The sequence below is a fragment of the Malania oleifera genome, chromosome 4 (genome assembly GCF_029873635.1).
Source record: "Malania oleifera isolate guangnan ecotype guangnan chromosome 4, ASM2987363v1, whole genome shotgun sequence".
Classification (NCBI taxonomy): Eukaryota; Viridiplantae; Streptophyta; class Magnoliopsida; order Santalales; family Ximeniaceae; genus Malania; species Malania oleifera.
Window position 1 is genome coordinate 72,090,812 of NC_080420.1, and position 9,855 is coordinate 72,100,666.

A 9,855-nucleotide genomic window follows, 5' to 3' on the forward strand; every position below is an offset into this window, starting at 1 on the left:
GGGACTATTCCAAGGCTAGTCTCCCTCTTCAGTCCCGTGCCTAGAAATACAACAAATGTGTATAAAATTTGTGCACGGAAATATGCTTCTAGAAAAGCAGATGTGTGCACCAATACAGCTCAATCAATAAAGCAAGCACTAATGATATGTAGATATGCTCAGTGCTCTAATGTGTGCTAAACACTTAATCAAGTATGATAATCAATCAAGATCTAGAGTGTGTATCTAAACAAGATTTGAAACACAATATTCAAATATCACAAAATCAGATTAGGGTTTCAAATATGCTAAGCAAGATAGATCAAACAAACTCAATACGATATTTCAATGTCTAAAGCGCAATGGAGTTGTTTGAAAGATTAGCTTTTCACAAAAAGATTTTTTCACACAAAATCTAGGTTTAGGTATCTTGCAACAACAATGCAAGAACCACAACCCTCAAAGTCTTCCCACACAAGATTTATCAAATGAAATCCGTGGAAGAACTTTAGGCTATACTCTCAAATAAAATCAATCAAACTTTATACCAAAAGAGAGTATTAGCTAGAGAGATTACACACTATAGCCTTATAGAAATACTCACAATGCTTAGACAAATAAAGATTGAAGAGTATGTGAGTGTTTGCAAGAAGTTTTTGGCTAATATAGGGTTTTGAGAGTTGAGAGAGTTTTGCCCTAATCAAGTTTGCTAATCCTTTTTTAATAATGATAAATGAATGGGTATATATAGGCAAGGAGGTATTTTTTACCGTTGGGGACCTATTGGGTATTATTAAGAAAGTTTTAAATCATTTTAAAATAATTAACCCTGTTTAAAATATGTTTAACTGCGTAAAAATCAGGGCAACCCGAGAGGTCCGGTCGACCAGAAAGGTTTCGGTCGACCAGGACACAACCGGTTCAATCGACTAGGAGGATTTTGAACTGAAGGCTCGGTCGACCATATATATGGGTCAAGGGCAATTTTTCTAGGTTCGGTCGACCAGGAGAAAAATGAACTAAATGGTCGGTCGACCGGGATAGACAATTTTTCAAATTAGCGCGGTTCGATCGATCAGGAGATTTTGAACTAAATGGTTCAGTCGACCAGACCATTGGGGCAGCTCCCGAGAACCCTCGGTCGACCAGGTAGTTGTAGTACAAAAGTTCTCGGTTGACCAGATGGTCAATTGTTGACCCAGGAGGGTTTCGGTCGATCAGGGACTTTTGAACTACCAGTTTCGGTCGACCAGGCGGTCAAACTTTTGACCTCAAGGAGTTTCGGTCAACCAGGGCCTTTTGAACTACCTTTGCTGGTCAACGAGGTGGTCAAACTTTGACCCAAAGTGTCTCGGTCGACCAGCCCAAAATGAACTGGCTTGGCTGGTCGACCGAAAGTGCATCGTGTGTGCATTTTGGTCCTGTATTGAAGCAAACAAGCCCTATTCAAGTGCCTAACAAATATATGAGAAAGTATGAGTGTCCTAAGGGCACTTGGGATCCAATTTGAAGACACCGAAAAAGTCTGGTGTCGGTCGACCGAAGAGAAAACCCTAAGGTCTTTCTATGGTCCGTGTAGGTACCTAATGTCCAACTAAGGTCAATTTGAGCATACCTACCTATCATGCATGATGCAAATTATTACAAGCCATATGAATGTACAGTCCATAATAAAATTACATCCCAGAATGAAGAAACTAAATAATAAATACAAATGCATCACAAGATTCTTCATTCATCGGCACTAACACCGCACACCATCATGATAAGTCTTTTAGTCCTGAAGCGCGCACAAGGTGAACCTGCATGCAGTTCTCAGTGCAACCATTAGTACCAAGAGTATTTGTCATTATCAAAACAAGGCGTGACCAATCAGGTCAACAGTTTGTTTATTTTGTATTCTTGTAGTTTCCAAATTCGGTTCACATGCCCTAGTTTCGCCGAATTTCCTTTTACCCCATTCTGCTCGTATTTTTTTTATTTCAAAATCTTATTCTATTATTATGAAAAGCCAATTGTTGATCATAAAAAATAAAAAAATAAAAAAAACGAAAAAAGAAAGAAGGAACAAAAAAAAAATTGTTTCTTTCCATTCATTTTGGGTTCCAATAAGCCCAAAAATCACCTTACCCCAAAATCAAATATTTTTTTCATGGAAGTTTTGCTATTTTGTGCTTTCGAGAATCTAATCAGCCGTGTTCCTTGTATTCTTGCTTTTAAAACCTGAAATTCCTTAGTGAGTTCTTGGTGAATTGTTGCTAGAAATTTTGAAGTATTGTTTAATTTCAAAAGAGCTAGTGAGAATTATCGAGTGGAAAAAGGCAAGAGTGGTGAGAACATTAAAGGGTTAAAAGCCACGTTTTTTTTTTTTTTTTTAGTGAAACACGAGTGTAGATTCACATTCTTGAGTGTAAACATGTAAGAGAGAGAATTGTGAGGTCCTTTTCTTTCTAACTTTTGCTCTGCAGCAATCATGTCTCACAATAGTGCTAAGAGCGTTGCCGAAGATGCTACAAAATTGGCTTATCCGGAAGTGTTTGTGGAGGCCATGACGAGTGAGATGAGGCGTGTGATGAAGTTGGAACAGGAGCAAGTTCACGAATGGAGATCGGGATTCTGTTGTTAGTAATTAGAGACATGGAGGGCGATTTAGAGAAGCTAGGAACTGGGAAGATAACAATTTGGATAGTATTAAGATGAAGATTCTGTCATTTCAAGTTAGATCCGATCTTGAAGCATACCTTAAGTGGGAGAAGAAGATGGATTTCGTATTTGATTGCCAAAACTATTCTGAAACAAAGAAGGTAAAAAAAATTAGCTGTGATTGAGTTTTCTGACTATGCTATTACTTGGTGGGATCAACTTGTTATAAATAGGAGGCGAAATAGAGAACGACCAATAGAGACATGGGAGGAGATGAAAATAGTGATGAGAAAGCGGTTTGTTCCAAGTTACTACTACCGAGAGTTGTACAAAAAGCTACAAGGTCTTAGACAGGGAAGCCGGAGCATGGAGGATTACTACAAGGAGATTGATATTGCTATGATTCGGGCTAATGCAGAGGAATATTGAGAGGCTACAATGGCTAGGTTTTTATTTGGATTAAACCAGGAAATCCAAGATAAGGTAGAGATGTAGCATTATGTGGCGTTCGAAGATATGGTGCACATGGCCATCAAAGTGGAGCAACAACTCAAGAAGGGGAGTGGATCACGTGCAGCCCATAACTCCAGTTCTACCTACTGGAAACTGAGTTATATCAAGCAGACAGACAAGTCACCCATGTCCGAATCCGAGCTCAAGTACGCGAACACCCGCCACGTTCCTCAAGATAAAATTGACACTTCTACCTCTAGGAATCATGAAATTGTGACCGAAAATGAAGATTCTGACTCCGAAGACATGCCACCATTGGAGGACGTTTCCGAGGAGGAATATTTCGCCCCTGATGCATTAACATTGGTGGTGAGGAGCATTGAGCTTGCAAGAAAAAGGAGTTGATAAAGTGCAGCGGGAGAACATCTTTCACACTAGGTGCTACGTCAATGACAAGGTATGTAGTGTGATTATTGATGATGGTAGTTGTATTAAAGGTTCAAGCACAATTATGGTGGAAAAATTGGGACTACCCATGTTGAAGCACCCTAGACCATCCAAGTTGCAATGGTTAAATGATAGTGGTGAGATAAGGGTGAACAAGCAAGTGTTAGTTGCATTTTAAATCAGTAAATATGAAGATTAAGTGTTGTGTGATGTAGAACCGATGCAAGTGGGACACTCATTGCTAGGGCGTCCATGACAGTTTGATAGGCATGTGAAGCATGATGGCTTTACGAACAAATACTCGTTTGTACTTAATCAACAATCAATCGCTCTTGTACCATTGACACTGCAGCAAGTTAATCAACAATCAATCGCTCTTGTACCATTGACACTGCAGCAAGTATATAAGGATCAAGTGAGATTGCAAAAAGAAAGTGATCAAAAGAAAGAGAGTGAATAAAAAGAAAAAGAGTGAAAATCAAAAAGAGGCCAAGAAAAAAATGAGAGAGAAAATGAAAATCAAAATTATGCCATTGAGAGAAAATCAGAGAGAAAACAAAAGAATTTCTAAGCAAAAGTGAGTGAAATTAAGCGAGCAATGTTTTCAAATCAGCTGATGATTGTACCTTTTGTACAAAGAGGCATGTTTTACTAACGAACTTGACCTTGCTTTGCCTAGTTCTGTTGATTCTCTTTTGATGTCTTTCTCGAGGAAACACCACATTGGTTACTTCCAATCCGAGGGATTGAACATCAAATTGATTTTGTTCCTGGTGCGACAATTCCAACTTGACCAGCTGGAGCAATCCCGAGGAGACAAAGGAGCTTCAACGGCAAGTAAGTGAGTTGTTGGAAAAAGGGCACGTGAGGGAGAGCATGAGTCCATGCGCCATTCCGGTTTTATTTGTACCTAAGAAGGATGTGATGTGGAGAATGTGCATTGATTGCCGGGCCATCAACAACAACGGTAAAGTATTGTCATCCTATTCCTTGCCTAGATGATATGTTAGATGAGTTGCGTGGTTCTTTCGTATTTTCTAAAATTGATTTAGAGTGGTTATTATAATATTAGAATAAAAAAAGGAGATGAATGGAAAACTGTCTTTAAAGCAAAGTATGGTTTGTATGAATGGTTAGTCATGCCTTTTGGATTGACTAATGCTCCGAGCATCTTTATGAGACTTATGAATCATGTTTTGCATCCATTTATAGGCAGATTTGTTGTTGTCTACTTTGATGATATACTCATTTATGGCAAAAACGTGGACGATCATGTAGTACATTTGAAAACTGTTTTAGATGTGCTTAGGAAAGAAAAGTTGTTTTCTAATCTGAAGAAGTGTACTTTTTACACCGATAAGCTTGTATTTATGGGATTTTTTGTTAGTGCACAAGGTATACAGGTTGATGAAGAGAAGGTACGTGCAATCCAAGAAGAACGTTAGATTTAGATGGGGAGACGAACAAGAGAAGGCGTTCCAATTAATAAAAGAGAAGCTAACCAATTCCCCCTTATTGTCTTTACCTAACTTTTTGAAAATGTTTGAGACTAAATGTGATGCTTTAGGTATTGGCATAGGTGCAAATCTTATGCAGGAAGGATGACCAATTGCTTACTTCAGCGAGCAACTAAGAGGGATAGCCTTAAACTACACAACTTATGATAAGGATTTGTATGCATTGGTTCAAGCTTTAGAGATGTGGCAACACTACCTATGGCCTAAGGAATTCGTGATTCACACTAATCATGAGTCCTTAAAACACTTGAAGCGCAAGCACAAGCTAAAAAAAGGCATGCGCGTTGGGTGGAGTTCATTGAGACGTTTCCATACGTCATCCGGTATAAGCAAGGCAAGGATAATGTGGCCGCTGATGCACTTTCTCGAAGGTGTGCATTACTCTCCACACTTGATGAAAAATTGCTTGCTTTTGAGCACATTAAAAACTTATACACTATCAGACCACGAATTTTGTGAGGCATACTAGGCTTGTGAGAAAACTGCTTGTGGTAAGTTCTTTAGGCTTGATGGATTCCTGTTTCGAGAGAATAAGTTTTGGAGTTACAAAGACTTTATCTGTTTCGCAGGAACACTTCTATTGGCCTCATATGAAAAGAGATGTTAAGAGAATTTGTGGTAGATGTGTCACATGTAGGCAAGCTAAACCTAGAGTGAGGTCCAACGGTTTGTATACTCCTTACCAATACCTAGTGAGCCTTGGATTGATATTTCAATGAACTTTGTGTTAGGATTGCCTAAGACTAAACGTGGGAGAGATTCAATTTTTGTGATTGTGGATAGATTTTCTAAGATGGCACACTTTATTCCATGTCACAAAATAGATGATGCCTCACATATTGTTGATTTGTTCTTTAGAGAGATTGTGCGATTACATGGCATGCCTAGAACAATTATTTCGGATAGAGATGCTAAGTTCTTGAGCTATTTTTGGAAGACTTTTTTGTGGTGTAAGCTAGGTTAGTGGCTATTGTTTTCTACTACCTGTCATCCACAAACTGATGGTCAAACTGAAGTAGTAAATAGGATCTTGTCTACTTTATTGAGGGCAATCATTAAAAATAACATCAAAATATGGAAAGAATGTTTACCTCATGTTGAGTTTGCTTATAAAAGATCTATTCATTTTGCTACTAAATTTTCACCATTTGAAATTGTGTATGGATTTAATCCTTTAACTCCATTGGATTATCTCATTTACCTTTGATTAAGCATGTTATTTTGGACGGCAAAAATAAAACTAACTTTGTCAAGCAGATTCGTGAGAAAGAACGAGTCAACATTGAAAGAAGAACAGAGCAGTATGCAAAACAAGTCAACAATGGGCGTCACTAGCTGTTATTTGAACCCGGAGATTCAGTTTGACTGCATATGAGAAAAGAGAGATTTTTAGGACAAAGACGTTCCAAATTGCTTCTAAGAGGAGATGGACCTTTCCAAGTCCTAGTGCACATTAATGACAACGCTTACAAGTTAGATTTTCCTGGTGAGTACAATGTAAGTGCTACTTTTAATGTTACCGATCTGATTCCTTTTGATGTAGGTGATGATTTGAGGACAAATCCTTTTCAAGAAGAGGGGAATGATGCAAATCATAGCACAACTTCACAAGAACTAGTTCAAGTCCCAATTGGACCTGTTACGAGAGCACGAGCAAGGAAGTTTAAAGCTGTACTCAACAAACTGATTTAAGAGGCATGGACTCAAGCAAATTTGTGGAGACCCATTGAGCGTGTCCCATGTGAGCAACAAAGAATCATCAACATGATTCAAGTTCTAAAAGAATTTGGCCAATGCTAAACTTTAATTGGCATGTTTAAGAATACTCCTTTTTGGGTCTGATTGTAAGGCTTGCATGTCATTTACTTTCCCCTTTTATTTGTTTTGACTTTTATGGGCGTGTATAACTGATAAACACAGTCATTTAAAGCTTCCCACTTTCCTTTTTCTATTTTAGGCATGTGATTAGCCAATTAAAGGGCTGATTGTATTTTTTTTCTTTTAGGCAAGTAAGAGTTATTTCTTTACTAGATTTTCGCCCTAATTAGGATACTATTTTAGGAATTTTCTTTGTAATGGCTAGCCTTTAAATAGACGTCTAAGCAATGAAAGGAGGTAGATCATTATTTAGTAAATTGTGAGAGTATTTTCTCTACGGTTCTTTGAAGAACTATACAAACTTATCGGGATTTCCCGTGGCGTTCACCAATGACTTATCAAACGGTTTTTCCACCACCATTTATGGCGCCTTCCTTATACCAAGGTTTTTGTTTCGCAATAAACAAAAGGTTGAGGTCATATATACTAAGGTTCTTGTTTGTCGTAAACAACAGGTCAAGGTCTATCATTCAATTTTGAATGTAGAACGATCTTGGGTTCCTTGTTGTTGTTGGATCTCGTTATTTTGGCGGATTCGCATCAGAAAATCTAGATCCCGATGGAATAAAAATAAAGGGGCATAACTTTGTAAAATGAATGGAGTTAGACCCCCTGGCTTTTGAGAGTGACTTTATTTTGAGGAAATATACTATTAAAAGAAAAAAAAAGGTTCATCAGAGATCGGGTTGAGGATCTATAGGTTTTGTTGGAAAAAAAGTACGAAGAAGCATAACTTTGTCTTGGATGATCTGTTGGACTTGTCCTTTTAGGAGGGCACTGGTCTCGAAAATCTAGGTGGAATGAAAAGAAAAGAAAAAACGCATGAAACTGAGTTTGAAACACAAAGTTAGGAAAGAAAAAAAAAAACATAAATGAATATTCAACTAGGAACCAATACGTGTAAGAATAGAAGTTGGAGGAAATGAATGTAAAGTGGAGTCGTTACGTTTAAGAACACCACTTGGATTAATTTAATGTAACTAGAATCCATTACTATAGGACCCCAACATGGAATAAATGATTGCAACCTTCTGCCATTACATGAAGAACACGACCTGGAATAAATAGACGCAAGTAGAAGCACTTATAAAAGAACACAACCATTACGTGTAAGAACACGACCTAGACTAAATGGATCTAACGAGGAGCCAATACGTGCACATAACCAAGATTAAATGAATGTAATAAGGAGCAATTAATTCTAAAAATTCAATATGGATTAATTTCTTGCAACCTATTAAATGAATACAACCAGCGGCCATTACATCTAAGAACACAACTTGGATTAAATGAATGCAACTACGAGCCTTTGTGTGTAAGAATGACATGGGTTAAATGAATGCAATCAGAAGTACTTACATTATTGAAACAAAATTTGTATTAAATGGATGCAAATAGAGGCCATTACGTATAGGAATACGACCTAGATTAAATGAATGCAACCAAGAGCCATCACGTGTAAGTACATGACCTGACTAAAGGAATGCAACCAGGAATAATTTGTGCAAAAACTTTTTACCTGGATTGATTGTATACAACCAAGGGCCATTATGAGTGCGAAAAATGACTCGGATTAAATGAATACACCCTGGAGTCATTACGTATAAGAACACAACCTGGATTAAATAAATGGAACTAGGAACCATTACGTTTAAGAATACGACCTAATGAATGAAACTCGAAGCCATTACTTCTAGGAACACAGCTTGGATTAAATAAATGCAACCCACAACCGTCACATGTAACTGCACAACCTGGATTAAATGAATATGACCAGGAGCCATTGCGTGTAAGAACTCAAATGAGCAAGTAGCAGTCATTTGGGTAAGAACATGATCTGGATTTGATGAATTATGCAAGAAGCCATTACATGTAAGAAGACCAACTCAAAATTAAATTCATGCATCAAGGAGTCATACATCAAACCGTACCTGAAGAAGAAAAACTTGCACCGTATATCGAACCGTACCCAACATCGATAAGTGTGCACCGTACATCGAACCATACCCAACATTGAAAAGTGCGTATCAAACATCAAACCGTACTTGACATTGAAAAACATGAATTGTACATCAAATCACACCCGACATCAAAGAACATGTATCGTACATAGAATTGTAATTTACATAAAAAAAATGTGCACCAAACTTTGATTCATAGCCGACATTGAAATACGTTTATCGTACATCGAACCCACACAACATAAAAAAAAGTACACTGTACATCGAACTATACCTAACGTCGAAAAATGTGTAATGTACACCAAATTGTACCTGACATCGAAAAAGATGTATCATACATCAAACTGTACACGACATAAAAAAACATGTATAATACATCGAACTGTATGCGACATTGAAGAACGTGTATAGTGCATTGGGGTTCGTGTTCGGGTTGAAATTTTGGAGAGAGATAACTTTGTATTTTGAATGCGGTTGGACCCCAACTTTTGACAATGATTTTATGTTGAGTAAATATGCGATTTAAGAAAAAGAATAGGTACATCGGAACACAGGGTGAGGAGATATAGGACCCATGTAGAAGAAGTTTGAAGGGGCATAATAAGTTTGCAAAATGAATGGAGTTGGACCCCAAATTTTGGCAGTGAGTTTTTGTTCAAGAAATATGCAATTTGGAAGAAAAAAAAAAACAAATGGTACGTCAGAGCACGAGTTGAGGAAATGGGCCCCAACTTCTGGGAGGAAATTTGTGTTGAGAAAATATGTGATTTAAAAGAAAGAATAGGTATATCGGAGCACGGGATGAGGAGATCTAGATCCTGATGGAATAAAAATGAAAGGGCATAACTTTTATAAAATGAATGGAGTCGGACCCCAACTTTTGAGAGTGAATTTATTTTGAGGAAATATGTGATTTTAAAAAAAAAAAAAAAATAGGTACGTCGGAGATTGGGGTGAGGATCTATAGGCCTTGTTCG